This window comes from Bombus huntii, chromosome 16 (assembly GCF_024542735.1).
Source record: "Bombus huntii isolate Logan2020A chromosome 16, iyBomHunt1.1, whole genome shotgun sequence".
Taxonomy (NCBI): Eukaryota; Metazoa; Arthropoda; class Insecta; order Hymenoptera; family Apidae; genus Bombus; species Bombus huntii.
In genome coordinates this window covers 1,352,404-1,372,489 of record NC_066253.1, presented here as the reverse complement: position 1 = coordinate 1,372,489, position 20,086 = coordinate 1,352,404, and the positions used below count along the sequence as shown (strand labels likewise).

General features: G+C 36.1%; 1 protein-coding gene and 2 long non-coding RNA genes across 8 annotated transcripts in view; 2 read left to right on the top strand and 1 right to left on the bottom strand.

Annotated features, from left to right (window-relative positions):
- Positions 1-20,086, top strand: part of LOC126874826 (cAMP-specific 3',5'-cyclic phosphodiesterase-like) — a 175,011-nt gene that overhangs the window by 41,724 nt on the left and 113,201 nt on the right. The gene's annotated exons all lie outside the window — the stretch shown is intronic.
- LOC126874879 (uncharacterized) lies at positions 3,343-10,359 on the bottom strand. Of its 2 annotated transcripts, XR_007693080.1 has the most exons (4): positions 8,569-10,359; positions 8,002-8,102; positions 7,240-7,361; positions 3,343-6,977 (listed from the first exon to the last, which is right to left on the bottom strand). It is a non-coding gene; the product is annotated as an uncharacterized LOC126874879 (long non-coding RNA). The 2 variants fall into 2 exon arrangements; XR_007693079.1 differs by having other exon boundaries at positions 7,240-8,102.
- LOC126874870 (uncharacterized) lies at positions 12,950-19,156 on the top strand. The gene is made up of 2 exons (XR_007693069.1): positions 12,950-16,552; positions 16,584-19,156. It is a non-coding gene; the product is annotated as an uncharacterized LOC126874870 (long non-coding RNA).

Below are 20,086 nucleotides of genomic sequence, written 5' to 3'. Positions count from 1 at the left end.
AAAGATCGTATATAATTGTCGAACGATAAAAACATTGCAAAGTTTCGAAAAATTTCACTGAAAAATCTCTCTGAATCGAATTATCAATTTGGAATTATAATTTTCTTGAACTTTGCCTATTTGCTGAAATCTATTGCCGAAAAGGCGCGCAAAAATTCATCACGTTCACGATTAAACGTGATTCGACGATCGTAAGTGCGGATCGTCTTCGCTGTCTTGCTCTGTGGCTGCTCGAAATTCTCTGGAATACTATTTCCTGGGATCGTGACGCCTCGTTAGAGAAATGCCACGATATTCGTGAGCAGAATCGTTCATCGGGTTTGCTTATTTCACGATGATCCTTTAATTCTCGGAATTTCGTCGCGAATTCTAGGCCACCATATTCCGCAAACGAATGTCGTTTATTCGATTCTCTCAATTTCCGATCTCCGAGAAATATATCGTCCAGCTTCTCGTCCATTTTTCGCCTGTCTCCAAATTTATTTCCTCGGTTTGGTGAATTTGTGAAACGTTCTCCCCTTATGTAAATATTATTCTTATGAAAATAGTATATTGTATACTCTGATGCATAATATGTCTGATCATCTGACATAAAATAATATATACTGTGCGTAATTTTTCTTATTAGAAATAAAAGAATACTCTGCTCTTCGAAGAAAAATGTGCCACTTCGTTCGATAAGGAGAAATAATTCTTTCTCGCGTTAAATATAATAAATCGAGCTTCTTCTTTAAGCTAAAATTTCCAACTATCGTGTGGAAAAGGAAGTGGAATAGTTGTACCGATTCTTTCCTCGAAATTTGCTTCCTTTCAAGAAAAATTACTCGCTGGCTTGCGCTTTCACGTTGCAAAGTCAATCGTCTCTCCTTTGAATTCGCGAAATGTGTGTTACGAACGCGGAAAATTTCGCCAACTTCCTCTCTAAATTCGATATTCGCTTTGTTCTACTGAAAAAAAAAAAAAAAAAGAAAAGAAAAAAATAACGAAAGAAAAATTCTAAATAAATCAGTGGTCGCTCTCAACTCGTAGATGAAAAGTACGTAGACTATTAATTTCTCTCGTTGACCTTGACATTTTCTGTAACCAGCGAGTAGAAGCGAAGTAGAATGAGGCGGTACGCGGCCAAACAACTATTTCCCTCGTGCATTCCCACTTTCATTCTTATTTAGATATTAGAATGTTCTTCTGATATCTGATCTGCGATAAATAACAGAAATAATTCCATCTTCTTTTCATTTTCAACTGGTTGATCTACTTTTATAAAATATTTTAAACGTTAGTATTTTGTTCACGACGAATAGTTTCTATTTTTCTTTAGTCTAATGTTGTCTGCAATCATTTAAAAATCAATATTCTTTAATTTGCTTCCCTTTTGGAATATTTCATAGGATACTTATATTATACATATTTTATATAGAAAAATTTATATTATATACTTTGCAGGATAATTTTTCGTTCCTTAAATTGTCGATTAAATTATTGTTCAAATATGCACTTCGTTCAATCCACGTTGCGTGTGAATTGGCAATAAATCGTTAATGACACAAGTATACAGGTTCTTTAGAAATAAAATTTCAAAGTTGCTATAAATAATTTTCAAAAATATTGGAGTACATCGTGCCGGACTTTTATCGTCATAAATTCTCGTGGAAAATGTTTTACAAAAATGAAAAGGGTATGTTGATATTAAAATTGTTGGTAGTCCAAGGAAAATGAATTCTGTACGATCGTTAGAAACCTGTCATTCCGTTTTCTGCCATCGACTTTCACGAAATATTTCATTCATAAAACAATTAATAATTTATGTCGATCGAGAAACACATTTGAATTTAATCATTTAAAACCGCCTTCGATTTGAACGATTCAGTTAGGATGAAAAGGAAACTAGGCCTCTACTAAACTTACAAATATTTCATTAAAACTTTCGTTATTAAAATTTCTACCTCGCCATTCGAGTGCTGCAAACAATCGTGCGAAACGAGATCGCGGAAAATTCTAATTAACCAGCAGCAAACTTGTGAAAATTGTTATTTCACCATTTGAGATCTGCTCGTGTGGTTAAAAGGAAAAAAGAACGACCATTCGCGTTCCAAAAAATCTGACCAAGTAAATCTCGAGAAGAAAGCGCGAAATGAGATTGTAAGTTGTGAAAATGAAACATCAGCACTGAGGTGAGGGGGAGAGGGAGTAACTGTTGCAGTTTATGAAAGAAAATGAGAAATCGTGGATCTCGCGTTCAGATCCTTGTTCGAAGAAAGTTACTGAAATTGGAAGCTTGAAAAGGAAACTGAAGGAATGCTGGTTAATTGAATTTAATGTCAGCTGTGCGTCGTACTTTCGATGAAAGAAAAATAGCGAAGATGTCATTTTTAGAAAACTGCTTTCTTTCTCAGCTTTCCACCGTCGTCTGGATATTATTCTTCGTCGTTTTATTGGTCGATTTAACGGCGAACGTCGGCATACATAATGCGATATTCTGTCATTTATTTAGCTTTCTGTGATTTTCGAAAACGCGACGAAATTTTCGTTATTCTTCTCTTATTTTCTACTATTTTAATTCACTCGTTTTTCGAGTATACAATTTCTCAAGCGTCGCGGATACTAATCTTAACAATTAGGCTCTTCACGTGTAATCCGAGGAAGAAAAGAGCGCGTTCTTTCAAATTTCGAGACAAAATCTCCCTTTTGCAGCGATTACACGAAAATTTTGTCGATGTTCCTTATTGGCAATTCACATTTTCGCTCTAAATAATTCTTAACAAAATATTTCAGTATTTACAAAAAAATACCGACTCTCTTAATCGTCGAATTCATCGAAAAAAGAAAAAGAAATTTCTAAACTTTCCAAAGCTTCCTGCAAATCAAACGAAATATCTTCTCGATAAAAAAGCAAATTGAAGCCATAGAAAAACATCTTGAAAATTTTCCTTAAAATCCATGTTTTTCAGGGTAAATAATTTTAGTAAAATATGAGGAATATCTTGAACAAGATTGATGTTTTGAAATGTAAATTGAAGAGGAGCGACTCACACGACCGGAAATTGATGTTTTCGAGGATGAATAGGGTGAACGGTTAGAAGATCGATTGTCACGCGCGATTTAAGGCGTACAGCTTTTTCTTGGCCGTTCTTTTGCAATTTTTGTAGGGCGTTGAGTTTATCTCTTGACATGCTTGCGGCGAAAATTAATTAAGCAACGGGATTAATGAACACCGGGAACGTTCTTGGATTTTTCTTTCGCGCAACCCGCTTCATAGCGTGCCCCCGAAACTAATTTACTAGAAAATAAACAATATTTAAGAAGTCGAACCATTTCAATGGAAACTCCAAGTCAGCAAAGAGAGAAAAGAAGGAAGTTTATTCTTATCGAATAGAAATTTTGTCCACTTTTTGTAATACGTGGCTCGATATTCAATGGAAAATCACCTTTGCATTTGTGAATGTGTCGTTGTTGGTTTTTTGTTGGCAATGAAAATGAAGAAAAATGATCCGAGTAATTTCAGCAGAGTTTTTTTTTCGTCCATCTAACACGCGAAGAGAAAAGCAGCGTTGAATATGCACTTTATCGACTGCAATTTTATTCGCAATCGTTTCCTCAGATATATGGCAAACAAGATGATAAACGACACGATCTTTGAAACATTAAATGTCATTGCCATAAACACGCTAAAGGGTGCTAAAATATTACTTGCATTACTCAAGTACTTTTTTATGCTATTTCAATTTATGCTGTATACATTAAACGCGATTCCTCTCATCAAAAATTTAACACCATTCCATTCCACACATAGAAATGTCTCGTTTGATTCGATAGAAACGGTGGAATTGTTCCTGATTAAATCAAGTATCCCTGGCTAAGGAGAACGACAGTAGAATAAGTCGATATAAGTCAGACACTCGGATGATTCTCCAAACTTCTTTATAAATATAGAAAATTATTTTTAATCGGCGACGCTGGAAGGTTAAAAAGACGTAAAATGAGCTGACTTATGATTTATAAAATCGTAAATTTACTTAGAAAAATGAATTTTCTAACGCTTTGAAAAATACAGAATAAACTGCTAGCATTGTTACGTTGTAATTTCTAACTTATTAAACTTTATTAATACGGTTAGTTGAATTAATGGAAAAAGCCTGAATATTGAAGTGTTCAAAATTCACACAATTCTAGCGATTTCGAAAATTCACGACAATGGGAAAACATTATGTTCGGAAAGTATGAACGTCGCATCGTTAGCAACAATTCGCGAATGTGAAATTTTACGATACAAAAATAATAATAATACAAAGTTTGGGATGATTTGCAAGGCTGACGAACAATCGTATCGGCGAGGGACCTGTCAAAAGTTGAGCCGAGCCTCGCGCGAATTTTACGAACGAAAACTGTAATGGGAGACCGAAATAGGAGGAAGAAAAGTCGATGATAAAAGGAACGTTGTTGGCGGAAGAGTCTCGCATCTCCTGGTCCACTCGAGTCGATTCGAACAGTTCTGTTCAATTTTTACTCCCCTCCACTCTCCTTTCTTGTTTGCTTGGATTCAACCACTCGCGAGTAAACTCTCGATCGACATTTCCATTTGCGAAAAAAATGCGCGTTTCGATGTTATTTGTACGTTTTAAAAATCTCCTGAGACTCCGCGATTTTCTCGAAAAGAAAATTCCATTCCGAATATTTTGGAGATTTTGCAGATATATCGTACCGCGATATAAACAATATTATATTATCGATCTAAATTACGAATTATATTTATTTCATTTTTTTACCAATATACCGCACGAAGGTATAAATTAATTAAAAAATACTTGCATAATATCGTGCTAAGATACGAATTAACTTTTGAACGCACATTTGCCAGACTCTCTGGTTAAAAATAATTTCCTAAAACACAATCGTACTCTTTCCAACAAAATTCACACTCTCGAATATCAATATCGCATCCCCATTGTTTGACTTAAGGCAAGATAATTGCCCGTTACCGAAAAATCTAGTTTCGCCTGGCAACTGCAACCCGCGTCACATCTCTCGGGAGATCGTGAGAGGAAGCGAGACGATGAAACGCAAAGAGAAGGAGAGAAGAGTAGAGGAGTGGGGAGAATGCTGAAATATCGTCGACTAATCAAAAATTTAATTAATAGACCGCGGGAGCTGGCTATTACTGATATTTCCTCGACTCGCTACCCCCCACCACTGTCACAAGCGTAGCTTCTATCCCCACCATTGGTCGAACTGATCGATGCCGTGGTGTTGGAGGCTGGCTGGGGCCAGTGACGTAATCAACAACCTCTAGCCCCCTGGTTTGACGTCACCGATGCCCTGAAATGCGCGTGGCCAGGTGCGTATCAGGGAATCTCTGCAGCCGCCCCTCCGTGGCTCTGTTTCGACCACTTAACTCCCGACCCCTGAGACTCGCGCTTTTTTCCCTTCTTTCATCCTTTCTTTTTTCAATCGTCGTCAGCCTTGCTCGCCTCGATCTCGCTCGTTCTGTGACGCGCGGCCGGCCGGCGTATATACGCCCAGAAAAGTGGAACGTGTCACGGCACGCTAATGCGAATGAGTTAAAACTGACCAGCCATTAGGAGGTGTTAAGATGGTTATTCGGGCTGTTTTGGTAGATTCGAGGAGCTCGAGTAGGTTGGTTTAGGAATTAGAACCAGGTGGGTTTTGGTTGCAGCGTAAATACTGTAAATACGCTTCATGAATTTCTGCTAGGTTAAAGCCAGATAGGCATCAGTGGCTGTTTGTGGCTGGGATGATAGCTGAAATCTCGGGATATACGTGGAAAATTTGGTTAAGAGGTTTAGGTATTAGAATGGGGAGAACTTTGGTTGCCACTAGCTTCTGATAACAGTAGTTCGGGCTGCTGAAGTAATTCTTAGGATCTGCTGAGTAGATGTGGAAAAATTGCTTAAGGGAGTTGGAAGTTGAAAGTGGATTTTCGAAAGATCTTTTTTCCAGCACGCTTTCGTAATCGATTTGGTCAACGAGAAGTTTAGTAGGGAGTTAATGTAGGGAGCTTTGGTAGGTGACGCGAGATTACCGTGTGTTTGCTAAGCTGACGTGTTGCTTCGATAATAAAGTGGATTAAGGTTGTTTTGATATTGATGTTGTTTGTTATGTGCAGATCGTTTATTGAATGTTGATTTAGGGATTTTTATTAGACTATCGTCATAAAGTCTTTATTCTGTGTTAACACCGTTTTCTTCGATCTATATGGATTACCGTCTATAATGCTACTGTTTGTCTTGTATAACAATATTGACGATGGTCAACAGTCGTTAATCTAGGAATTTTTTCAGCCCAGGCAGACAGAAGCTGTTTGTTTTGCTTGATCTACTATTAAATTTATTAACTTAAAGAGTTCTCTGTTAATATTATTTTTTTTTTCAATTATTACAAATTATTACAAAGAAAGGTTTTTAAATGCTCCAGCGGTACATCTCACTATAGAAATCTTCTTTATCAACACTTCTCCGTTTCCTACTTTATCTTCATAGTAATATTCAAAATCATTCTTTATCGAAAGAGTGCTTCATTTGCGATGTTCTTTTTACGAACATTTTCTTTGTAACTTATTTGATCCCATTTTAAGACATCTTCGTTTTACCGTCTTACTAAATCTTCGTTCATTAATCAAATCAATTAAGCATTCTTATTACAGGAAGACATTAGGACAGCGAAATTTCTTGTAACAGTTGCTCAAACTATTTATGAAGTTTTATTATTTGTATTTTGCTAGTAAAGAAGTTTCTTCCTTCTTATCTTGGTACAGACACCTTATTTATAAGCGAGTTAAAGAAAAACGTGATCATCTCGAAGGCGAAACTTTTGATTTATCGTTTCGCGTGCAAACGAAATATAGGTCGCGCTGCCTCGTTCGCTTCCTCCCCATCACTATGGGGCACCATTGTACTCTTCATTCGATAACACGCGGTTCTCTTTAGAAATTGCACGTCGAGTTCATAGTAGCTTCTTTTCTCCTAACGAAAGCAGACAATCGGGTTTAGAAAGAAGAAAATGTTTTATTTATTAATGTCGATAAGAACTAAGCTACGAAATAAGCTGCTTTTGCATGCAAATTCTTATATAATAGAGAATTTCTGCAATAATGAATTTCGATAAACATTAAATTTCCTCGCAATATATTTATCCATTCTTCAATAGAGAATATTCCGCTCTATAATAAAATGATTATTTTTAACAAAAATCATCTTAAACGCATATTTATCCTATCCCACTCACCAAAGATTCCACGAGAAATACCGTTAAGGAAGGGAACGATCTCGCCAATCGTTAACAACTATTGATTTGCCCATTAAGTGACACCAATTTATCCACTGTATCACGCGGAACGCTCCAAATTACTAGTACAATGAAAAATGGAAGACACGGTTAGCTGTTGTGACGTTGATCGTGTGACACAATTTCCTTTCATTAAAATATTATTATTCAAACGCTGCTTCAACACGCTCTACGTATATAACGCGTGTCTAATGCATGTAGGCAATGTACACATGTACACTATTATACTATTCAAAAATTAAATTTATTTCCTATTATAATTTTAATTAATTGCTACAATTGTTTCCACTATTTAAAATTTATTTCAAATTAAAATAATATTACTTTCAAGTGTAGAGGACGATCGTAATATCAATTTATCAATTTCGACTTCCAAAATAGCTACGAATGCTCGTAATAATCTTTTCCAATAAGAAAATCTATTTTTTATCAATATTCCTTCACATATATCGTATAGACATACGTATTTAAGTCTAACTGATCTTTTGAACGGTAGCGTACGTGTATACATACACATGTAGAATAAGGCGCCAATGATAAGCGTGTACGATGACGTGCAATAAAATAGTAACACGACGATAATTCGTGATGTATAGCTTGTATAATGAACGTAACGTTTCGTATGAATAAATCGTCCCTCCGCTTATTTATATCCACGCATGAATATTTCATAAAAAGGGACCTTTTCTTGAAAATACTCACAATCCGTGACTTGTAACGTTTCTCGAAGTGACACATTGCATTGCTTGATGCTTGCTGCATTGCTTGCATGACTTTTTATTATTACTTGGTCCCTTTGGTCGCTAGAATAGTCATTCCAATCATTTCGATATATTCAAAGATTAGCAGAAATTATTATTTCAATTATAGAATTTAATCGGTATTTGAGACTCTCGATTCATGTTTTTTGACTTGTATGATCACTAGCGGACGATGTGTTTACTTGTTGCATGCAATATATTGTACACGTGATATAAAGTTAACAGTGCAATAGGTAATAAGACAATTTGTTAATTACTTAACATGGATCTGTTTGACCTATATTAAATTTTCTGTTTTACCCTGTTATCACCCTTATCTTGGAAATCTTCTTTCCCTGTTTTATCGATATTGTCGATAAATATGAAATTCGATTCGAATTTTTGCTAATATTCGTATAGCCACTATTGCGCTGTTATGACTCATTAATGTTTATTCATGAAACGAGGTATTAATCATGTGATTCATTCTTTGTTCCAGGTAAGTCTATATTATGGTTGCATTAAATACCGGCGCAGTTCCTTCCACGTGGTCATTTCGAGTTTACGTAAGCAAGCGGTAACGGTGAGGACAAATTTTCCATTGTGAATCTCTTGCGGATTTAAAGAAAGAAACTTTCGAATTTCTATATTTCCAAATCACCAAAATTTTCTAAATTTCTCGATCCTTCAGACATCGACATTTTCAGTTTTTCAAATTTCTGTCCAGATGGTATACAACGTTTCTCACGTCTCTGATTCGAACAGACTGCAAGAGAAGGAAAACGTAGAATTCGTTTTCCTCGAGTAATACGAACTGAACAAGCGCTCGTACGCCAAACTATGTTTGCCAAACTATCGTCGACCACGATCAAATCTGATTTGCACACACACGAGATATCGTGTGACTGGTTACGAAAAAAGAATCGGTTTTGTGCAACACGCGGCGAACCAACTACCTTGGCTCGTTGATTCGCGTACGAAAAACTGCGCTCTTTACTCGCGAAAATGTAATTAAAGATGTTCCTTGTTTTGGACACCAATTCACGGCCTGCTTTTTATTAAATATTGCTTATATTAAATAATGCTTTTATTAAATATAAAAAATAATTTTATTAAATATTTTATTGAAAGATTATTTGACATACGATATCGTTAAAACGGACTTCTTTGATATAAATTTTTATACAGAATTTTGAAAAATTGGAATAGTAAAATGCAAATTAGATACAAATGGTGAAATGGAAAGTAATAAATTGAGAGTATTGTTGGTGACATAGTGCAGAGGATAATCGAAAGGATAGGAACAGAAGTATTTGTAAAATTCTTGATTCTTTTATTCTATCGTGACACGAAACGTAAAAATACAATTTTACGGGGAAATTTGTATCATTGGCGTGTTCTAAAGATATTTAAAAATCGATAGGTGACCATGAATAGATAATCGACGACGTTAATGGTAGGAAGATGTTTAACTATGATAATTTCAATTTAATATGTATAAAAATATACATCGTATTTTGTTTCAATTCTGGAATTCATCAAAATCCTATTGAGACAAAATTCTATTAATTGTACATAAACATCGTTAATTATTAACACTTGATAATAATTACGATAACAGTTTAAAAATTAATTATACCAAAAACATTATAAAATAATAAAACAATAAGCATACATATAAAGATAAATAAATATAAGAAAAAAAGTAATATTAGAAAATTAGAATCGAATGTTTGGAAAGACCAGGGCGCTTCGATCGGCAGATACGGGCCTGGTGCCTCGCATTTAAAGCGCGCGAAGATATCGCAAGACAATCGATTTCTTTCCTTCTCACTCTCGCTGACAAATTCTCGACAGTTTCGCTTCGAGCCACCTCTTAGTTTGTCCTCGTGCTCGCGTCGACAGTGCCTCGTAACTCGTAAGTCATAATGCAGATTGATCTACTTTCGTTTCGAAATCGAGCGACCGACAATTACGATCATCCAAACGTGAACACGCATCTCCTTGCTAAAGTTCATCTCGCTTGCGATTAGCGTTTTCCTCGTGCATATTCACAGTGCAACAGTTATCGCGCGAATATAAAACGAATATCATGTTCCGGTAACTTTTTTGAGAATTATGTTCGCGGAAGTTTTAGATAGTCCGAGATTATCGTTTCATTTGAGGTGGAAAAGAAGATTCTACGAGTGGAGTGAGTGCAGTGAAATAAAAATATCTCGAACGATGACAGTAGCGTTGTGACGAATGACTGTGGCGAATAATTGTTTTTCGAGGAGACTTTACGAATATGTTGGAAGTTACGATTGAAATGAATAATCGAGGTAACAGAAATATCGAATTTCTCAATCGAGTGGAAAATTTGGAACCTAACCTTCATCTTATTGTCAGATTCGAAAGAGAGGAATGGCTACTTGCCATTACTAGGAATTTTTGTGGTTATGAACGAGGTTAGTCTGCTAGAATATTAAAAATAATGGCGAAGACGGTAAGTCTTAGAATTAGTTGATGAATTTAATCTTCACTTTAGATTAGAAAAAAAGGTGAAGATTAATATTTGTGGAACTTTGTAACTATAAAACTAACCAAACAGATAATAATAAGAATAGTCGTAAGAAATGTTGTAAAAGTAACAAAAATATGATAATTATAATCGTAGTACGTCCAAATTTTCCATTTTTACCGAATATTTCCGATCCTTCGAATACTTCGATTCGTTACAGCATTTTTAAAAATTAAAGGGACGTTAAATTAATGGGTTATTAGCAAAGTACACGGTATAGAGCACGTGGGTATAAGATTGACTCTTTGAAGGCTCTTTGAAAATTATTACATTAACATTGTTAATTTACAAAAAACTCTGTTTTACCATTATACGTAATTCGACTTAAATTTTCATTGAAGAAGAAATTAATAATAAATCCAACGCAAATTATATTTATCGATTTCCCATCTCTATATAAATATTTGATTTCCAGTTTTTATCAGAACATAATTATAACGCACATAAAGTTTTTATTCGCTTCGTTACTTGTTATTCATTATTAACGTAATGGATAAACGGAGACAGTTTAATATCGTCGTAAATGTTTATATCCCTTCGTTATAATATTAACGCATTTTGTTAATAACCTTCGTGACCATTTTACCAAACGACCCACGTAACATCAAATTAATTCGAGATATCCGAGTATGAGTGAAAATGATCGTTAAATCTTCACGAAAATTGCCATTAATATTATCGAGATAAAATAAAGGAAAGAGGATATAGAAACAGAAAGTCTTGTTAGAAATTGAGAAATACCGAGGAACATTTAATTAAACTTATGGTAACAGGTATATTACTTAATCGGTTAATCAAAATTCAAGGGACAATATAATCTTGAAAAATATGAAAAATAACTAGAAAGTAATAAAAATTATAGCGAATGGCGATGCTAGATTAGATGCTAGAAGATGCGATAGATTAGAAAATAATTGTATAATACTTGTTACGTTACAGAATAATCAAATAATATTCGATACTTTTGGAAATAATTAAACGATATTTAATAGATTAAACAAACCTTCCTTTAGCCGCGTGTTCATGATAACATAAATTTGCATAAATCTCCATAGTCCAGTTATTAATTGATTCGCTCAAAACTACACACACACACACACACACACACAAACAATAAGGAAACTAATTTCGATTCAAAGCACGTCATCGTACTTTTTAATTAACAATTTCGACGATAGCGAGTAAGAGATCGAAAGAAAGACTGAAAAGTTGCAACGATCGATCGCTGCAAAGTAGAACGGTCGTCGGTGGAATCGTAGAAAGTCGAGAGCAGAAAGATAAGCTTGGTTTCCGGCGTCGAGGCGTGCAACAAGAGGCGCGTGTGCTTGCGCCGGAGGTTGCGTCGCGGCGCCTAGCGTCGCGTGATCATGAACGCGTGTCGTATGCGCTTAGTTCGCCTCGATTCACGTGTTGGTGCGGTCGTGAAACGTGTTCTCGCCATTTCCGTTCTCTACCCATTCCAATTGTTCAGTCGCGCGCTGTCCTTTGTCTATTGACACACAAGTTGCAATTCTCTTAACTGTAAATTTTACTTTTCCAAATTTTCGTGTCCTTTATAATTTTTAAATAAGGACTCGACTGATCTTCGTTTTTACCAGGTTTCCCTCTCAACGTACCGTTTCGTTTAATCGTTTGTACATGTTGGCGATATTTTTCAGATTCTCTTTTGAACCTTCCAAATCGATTTTGGTCGTTTTTCGAAGATTTTGGAAACGCAGTTGAGACTGTTTCCCCTAGACTGCGCATATTTTCGAAATTCGTTTTCAATTTCCTTTAATTGTTTTCCTTTTATTCTCATCTTAAAGTGGAAATCCTTCTTCTTTAAGAGCTGTGAGTATTTTCGAAATTCTTTCATCGCTTTCTTTCTCTATGGGTTCCCTAAACTAAATTTGGAGTTCTTTGCCCACATAGATTTTCTGACGTTGGATTCTTCTTTTAATAATTTACACCTTCGAAAGTTTTTATCTTATTTCAACTTTTCCAATTTATCAAACTAAGTCGGCAATTCTATTTGAATTAAAATTTTCTTCCGCTAAAAACGTGCGAAAAAGAGGCAGATCTTGCGAATATCTTCGCTAATTAATTAACAAGACGATATTATAAATTAATAATTAAAAAATCTTCAATAACTAATGAATAAGATGTAAAAAGTGGTAGATAGACAATATGATAGGAAAATGTGTATTCAGATAGTTATGTGAATCGAATATTGAATTTCTGTTCAATTAGTGAAACAAGTATACATTGCGTAACGTGATGATGACCAGTGGTCGTAAACGAGATTGTAACAAAAAATTCTTTGTGCTCTGACGTAATACTGACGTTTACTTTCGCTCTGGTAATTTATTACCATACGCTAAGACTCGTTAGAATCGATATCATTGTTCTCTTCTACAAATATATTCGTTGGTTCGTTTTTTCCGATTATAATAAATATGATTCATTTTTCATTCTGACTAGACAGATATAGAAAATAGTTAATGCGTTATCGTCGGAGAATTAAAATTCACGTCTAGCGCAGTAATGAAATTTTAATGCGATAATTAACGATTTTCTCAACGCTGATATCTCACGTGACTCGGAAATATTTTTTTTTTTCGCTGTGCATTGCTGTTAGAACGATCGCAAATAAAGAGGATACGTTACTGCACGTTATTTTTTCAAATATTTTTTGTTGCGTACAACAGAATAAGTAAAAAATAGCTGACCAATAAAAATGGAATTTTCTACGAAAATTTCCACCACGATTTTAAACACGCGACCTCACTTCACAAAGGCAGGCAAATTAAAATAAAAGAAACCTTTTGTTCATTTCCGGGTGGAAACACAACATATCGCGAATATTTGATTCGTAACTAACCTTCCGATTGTCACTGGACAATAACTTCTCGCGCGTCAAATTATCGGAGATCGCATCCGCTAAAAATGATCCAATCGGACCCGTTGCAAATGCAAGGACCAGTTTACATAAAAAATAATACAGAAGGACGAATAACATTTCGACTAGAATTCGAAACACGTGGAATCACTTTGCCAATATAGAAATAGCAAAACAACGATTCTGCGATTCATTGTTTCAATGAACAAACGATATATCGAGGCTGTGTAAAATAAAACGGAAAAAAGGGGGGAGATTTTTAATTGAGATACAAAGCGCGTAAAATCGTTCCACGTTGGTAAACTAAAAAAAGATTAGAACAAGGATCTTTTATCCATACTGTAACAAGTCATTTCAGTATTCGTTATTTCAAACAATGGACGAACTTTGAAACGAAAGATATAAATCACGGTATACCAGACGTGAAATCATCTTAGCAAACTAAATGAAAATAATACATTCTTTTGTGTATATTTTCAATGAAAACATCAATTATTGAGAACGTTCGTCTCTCTCGTTAACGTTTCCGTGAAAATGTTCCATGAAACTGGATCGCGAATCGACGAGCCCTCGTTTCTGCTCGTAAATTTGCAACCATATAAACAGTTCGCGGCTTGATCGGATGTTCATCAGCCCGACGTTAATTTTGCTTGAGTGTGGTTCACGTGAACGAGAGAGGAAGGTCGTGGCCACGAGTCTGGTCGTTTTATCAAACGCTCGTTAAGTTCATTGAAAATTCAGCCGCTTACACCGTTCGCTACAGAGAGGCGAATCTACGATCGATAACGAAACGACGATTCTTGTTTTATCGAGATCTTGCAATTTTAATTATATCTTCGTTAGGTATGAAATTATTCTTTCCAACGTTTTCGAATTCAATTATATTTTTCCAGCTTATTAAACAAATTATCGTCGCAGTTTCTACGAAATAGGAAAAACAAGTCTGCTTTAGTAGGAATAATTTTCCGCTTCAATTATCTGTGTTCGCTCAAACGGTTTTTATCTGCAAAAAGGTGGAGTAAAATTGAAACATAAAAATCGAAGAATCGTAACAGGGTTGAATCCACACCCTTTTACTGTCTCCTGCAAGTCTCTTAAAAACCTACCATTTTCATTCTTTTTTCCCATCGTCCCAGTTCTTCTCTTCGTTATCTATCCTTGCAAAGAGATAAAGAGAGAGAGAAAGAGAGAGAGAGAGAGAGAGAGAGAGAGAGAGAGAGCCACTGAAAGTAGATCGATCCAGCAACCCCTGAAATCGATAACCCACGCACGATTCCAGTCTTCCACGCTAGACAACCCGTTTTCACCCGGGTACTTGTTGAGCGTGGAATTCCAATTCTCGTAATGGATTCCATCGATCGCCGGGAATATCGAGGGACCCATTGAAAAATCCCTGTCGCAGTTGACCATCGTTTCTCGCTCTCTGCACGCGAATTTAGAACGAAGGGCTTCATATTCGGCGGTTGCGGTGGGTTGCAAGGTGCATCGATGATGCACTCCAGCTACGCGACTGCCTTTTTAAGCAAATCATAGGGGGAGTTTGCACGGTTCGAAGCGAAATGTGCGAGTTGCCGAAGAAATCGATGGGGAGGGGTATGAATTTTGTATGAGCTCGCAGAGAGCAATGTTAGTTGCGTCTTGTGACATGCGACGTTTCACGTACTGTAGTGGGTTAGACGAAAAATGTCGTTCGATTTACAGAGATTTTTTCTTTTTTCTTTTTTTTTTTTTTTTTTTTTTGATATTACAGATACGTCGATTTGACGATATTTTTAACATTTTAGATATCTCTCGTAGATATTTGTATTTTGTTATTTGCTCTGTTATTTGTATTTACTCTGGTTTAGTTATTTACGTTTGGGATTATTCGTAATAGTTGGGTGGAAGCGAGAGAATTGGTTCGAACTTATCGGAACAATAGAAAGCTCGTAGAAGGCAACGTATTATTTCTGTTTGATTTTCGATAATAGAACTCGCGGTTCTACACTCGCGTGCAACTGAAAAGCCTTCGAAAACTCAAATTTCTATATCCGTGTCTGAGACGAAAAATGCGGAAAAATTAAAGCCACGGGCGAGTGCTTCACAAATATTAATACTCTGTCTGAGATATCCAGCGTCGAAAACTCTCCGGCAAAAAGGATGACGTCATGCGATTACGCTTGCACCGGATACTTACGGTCAATATTTAGCGATCGAGTCACGGTTCGTTTAAGCCTAGAACAAAGAATGTTCGCCGAATGCCGAGGCTAATTTAAAAGAACCCGCGGCCCCGTGCACGCGATTTAATCGTCCACGATTGATCGACGACAATTGGACGAAACCTATTGAATTGTGTGGAGAACAAGAATCGACGAGTTTCATCGTGAATTCACAAGTGGAAGATTCATATCCTCTGTTGTTCAAGATGCTCTGAAAGATTCTCTCGACATGCGTTTCGTTTCTGGGAAAAATTAGAAAATAAGTAGGTTATCGATGCGCTATCGTGTTTTTCCAAGCCTAACGAAACAAATTGAAATTTGTCTCATCCGCTGAATACTACGCCAAGTACAGTAGACTATTCTTTGTTCGAACTAACAGGGAGACGAAACTCTGTTCGAATAAAGGAATTTTCGGACAGTGGAAGAGTCGCTTGTCCGATATGAAATTTCGTTTGTTCGAATAGATACGGATTAAGATGAATGGAGGAATTTTTTAATTAAATTTATATAATTTATAATTAAAAACGAAGATACTACACTGCTCTCTCGTGATGCATGGAATATGCATCTGTCGTTCGATCTTCCCATCAAATCACGTGCAAACAGTTAATCGAGAAAGTTGAGCGTGGCTTTCTCAGATTTGCACCCTTTAATCCTCGGACTACCGTAATGGGTCGTTTTGGATTCACTTGGTACGCTCCTCGTTTTCGTAGCACTTTCGCGTGTGATTCTCTGCATACGTAATGCAATATTTCCAATTCCAATAATAATGGCTTTATTGAAAAACTATATAGGAATAGAAATGAGTAGCTTTTTACTTATTATTTTTCGATAAATCGTAGATACGAATAAATTAAAAAGGAAACATAAACGAATAGTATTTATTCTGCACGGTTATAATACAACAGATACGATGTAAATGCATAGATCCAGCTACAATGTAAATACAATGATTTTTGATTGATCAATGATACATGACGTTGGCAAATATCACATTGGGTCAATATAATCCCGCGATGGTAAAACTGGGTCAGAAAATTGCCCTTACGAATCTCCATTATATTGCAATCGCGAATAAAATTAATACATGTACTTTTGAATCGAGGAGAACTGCCGCCTATTCGATGTTCTTACTTAAGCTGATCAATGGCTTTATTAGTTGGCCGCAACTTCTGTCGTTGATACATTTTTATGCCCACTCAAGGTCGCCGAGTTGTGTGCGTTCTTTTCATTCGATTTATTACTTGACAAGAGTATTAGGCAACTTCGATCTCTTTCATCCAGTCTGTATTACAGCGAACATCTTCCATGTACGTTCAAACTTCTTTTGCCACAGTTTTCCTACAATTTTCGTGTAACGTAACACGTTTCAACTGCTCCCGTCTTCAGATTCCTATCTTTCTACGCTAGTTTCCACATTTAGAAGAATTTTTCCGATAAACTATAATAATTTTCTCAACGTAAGTAACGACACAGAGTTACGTTCCTTTTGTACTTTGAACCATCGATGACTTTTTTCCAATGGCGCGAGTGCTTGGACACGACGAACCACCTCTCCGTTACCATTTTCGTTTGCTGCTTCCATTTGTATAAAATCGTCGTTATTATCGCCTTTATTGCGACGAAACCATCGCATTGCATCAGTATATGTACAGTTTCTCCACTGTTGCCAGCATCTGAGAGCAATCTACGTGCTTTAGATAACTTTCAATATCACGTTCTTGGTTTCTAATTCGTCCGCGACCCTCGTGGCTTTTCCAACATTTTTCGCTAATTCTGTCCCACATACGATATTTTGTTTAAAAAAAGAAGAAAAAGGACACACTGTATACGAACCACGATGGAATATTTGAAACGGAAAAAGGCACTCGTTACTGGGAAATATTATATTCGGATAAAGTAGGCTCTACTGTACCGTACGTTAGATTTCTCGTGCTTTTCGGAATTTTGAATGTGCTATTAAATGCAGAAAAATTCACAGTCCAGTTGTCAACAGTCGATTAGATCACGTGGTTTCTTTCTTCCGTACGATAAATTATTCCGGCGAAAAAAAAAAATTGTCGCTAATTTGGAACCATTGCCAAAAAAAGGAGGGGGGGAATGAACTGTCCTATCTAACTTTAAAAATCGTATCCCCAGAAGAATCAAATCAGTGCTCCATGTGCAACGCATCGTTTGACATTGTAAAACATATCGAAGTTCGAAGTACACGAACACGACTGGAACGTATTATGACAAAATTACGATATAAATTCGCATAAGTTGACCCGTAGCTTCTACGATTTCAAGATAAATCGAGAGTTCGGTCGTAAAGAACGAACCACGATAGTCTGGATAAGATGAAGACACGCTTAATTGACACATACATACAATAATGTGCGCACTGGAAAATATCATTGAAAATGTGACATCTGCAATGTGATACTATCAATCATCCACATTGTCTCGCATAGTCGTAAAGCGCCCTATGTACAACGCAGACAGGAAAAAGTATAACGTCGACGATAATCTTAAGTACATACCCACGTTGATCTCGTTCCAACAAAAGATTATTCACTGACTAAGTCGTCAATAGACGGCTTCAATAAAACGGCTTTAAATAAAATAAACAATAAGAATGACCGTTACGAGGAAAGATTATCAGTATAAAAATGTTGCAGACATTTCTCCAGCAATTAGAGTCTCGTGAAAATCTTATTTATACAGGGTGGTTGGTAACTGGTGGTCCAAACGGAAAGGGGGTGATTCTACGCGAAAAAAGAAGTCGAAAATATAGAATAACAATTTTTCGTTCGAGGCTTTGTTTTCGAGAAAATCGACTTTGAATTTTCGCTCGGTGCGCGTCCGGTACGTTATAACGGATCTCACTGTAGATCGTTGTCTCGATGGGAAAATTAAAAAAAAAAAAAAAAATCGCCCCCTTTCCACTTGGACCACCAGTTACCAACCACCCTGTATATCTCGATAGTTTACTCGATAGAAAGCAATTTTGACGCTTTTGTTTATTTACGTGTAGCACTGTGCTGTATCCTACGTATTATTATTATTATTTTAATTATTATTATTATTATTATTATTATTAGTTGTGTGCCAACTAAAAGGCTGGTTTTCCAGAGATGAGAACTAAGAATGAAACAAAAGGAACATTTGAACTCGTTCTCATTCTTCTTGTTCGTAAATCCGATTTAATTACGTTAAAAAACAGTTCTCCGCTTCTACCGCGAAAAACGTACTTTTTCGCAGTCGTATCGCGTTCTTCGCAAGGATGCGATTTCTTTCTACATTTATTGTAATTCGTTTTTGTTTATGAATCGTAACGGTTCGCGGATTTAAACGTTAGATTCAGCTAGAATCAAACATACGCTAATCATTTATTATCCGTGTTATAGTACCACGTCGGAATAATTTACTTATAATTCTCAATGAGAATTGATTGTAAACTACCCGCAAATAAATAAAAAAAAAAAAATAAAAATAAAAATTGTTGACAGCAGTGCCGCAGCAATCGCTCTCGTCGTACTCTTTAACCCCTCAGCGATAACCTCCATACGTTGCAGAGACTGTCGTTTCTTCGCACTACATCGGCGTCGTCTACACCGTATAAATTCAGTCCTTTTCTTACTTTATCTTTTCTCTCCTCTGTGATCCAAAATTTCGTGAAATTGTATAAATTACTAAAATAAAAATCAGCATATTTTTCTGAAAGTGCGAGATTAATCAGAGAGGCGCTATTGTTTGTTTCCTGGATATCGTTGCTCTTCGTGAACATTTTCGAGCTTTTCCGGGCCTACATTTTATGGAATTTTAGAACTGGAAAAAAAGAGAGAAGAACCCAATTTCGCTGAAAATATACGAGATTGACAAAAATAATAAATTAGAAAATGTCTATGGATTAGATGGACGCTATTGGTCGTCTTTATAAATACCTCGTTTCTTGAACGTCACGTTTCATGGAATTTTGGAATTACGAAAATAGTGCGATATAACGTGCCAGTGACTACGAGAAAATGTCTCACTCGAGTGGAATATTTTTCATGCCAAAATTCGTTGCATATCATTGTGACGTAGATCGATAAAATATAAAGTAAATTAGAAACTGGATTTCCTCAAGTTTTAGATTTACATCGTCTTCCTAATTATCAGCACATATTCTCCTGAAAATACCAGTTTGTTTAGAAGAATTATTTCCTGTTCTATTATCTTCTTTGTGGAGATTTCGATCCGAATGGGCCAAGAATCGTCCAGGAAGCGTCTCTGAGCGCGTAATCGACTGCGCAGAGGGTGTCTGATGCTTCTTTGTAGGTGTCTTGTTAATAATAGCACGGGAGAAATGTCACGGACGGTGACATTCCTATTGTGCAGGCCAGTATACAGGAATCAGCTTATATCCTACATGAACGCCTCGACTGGT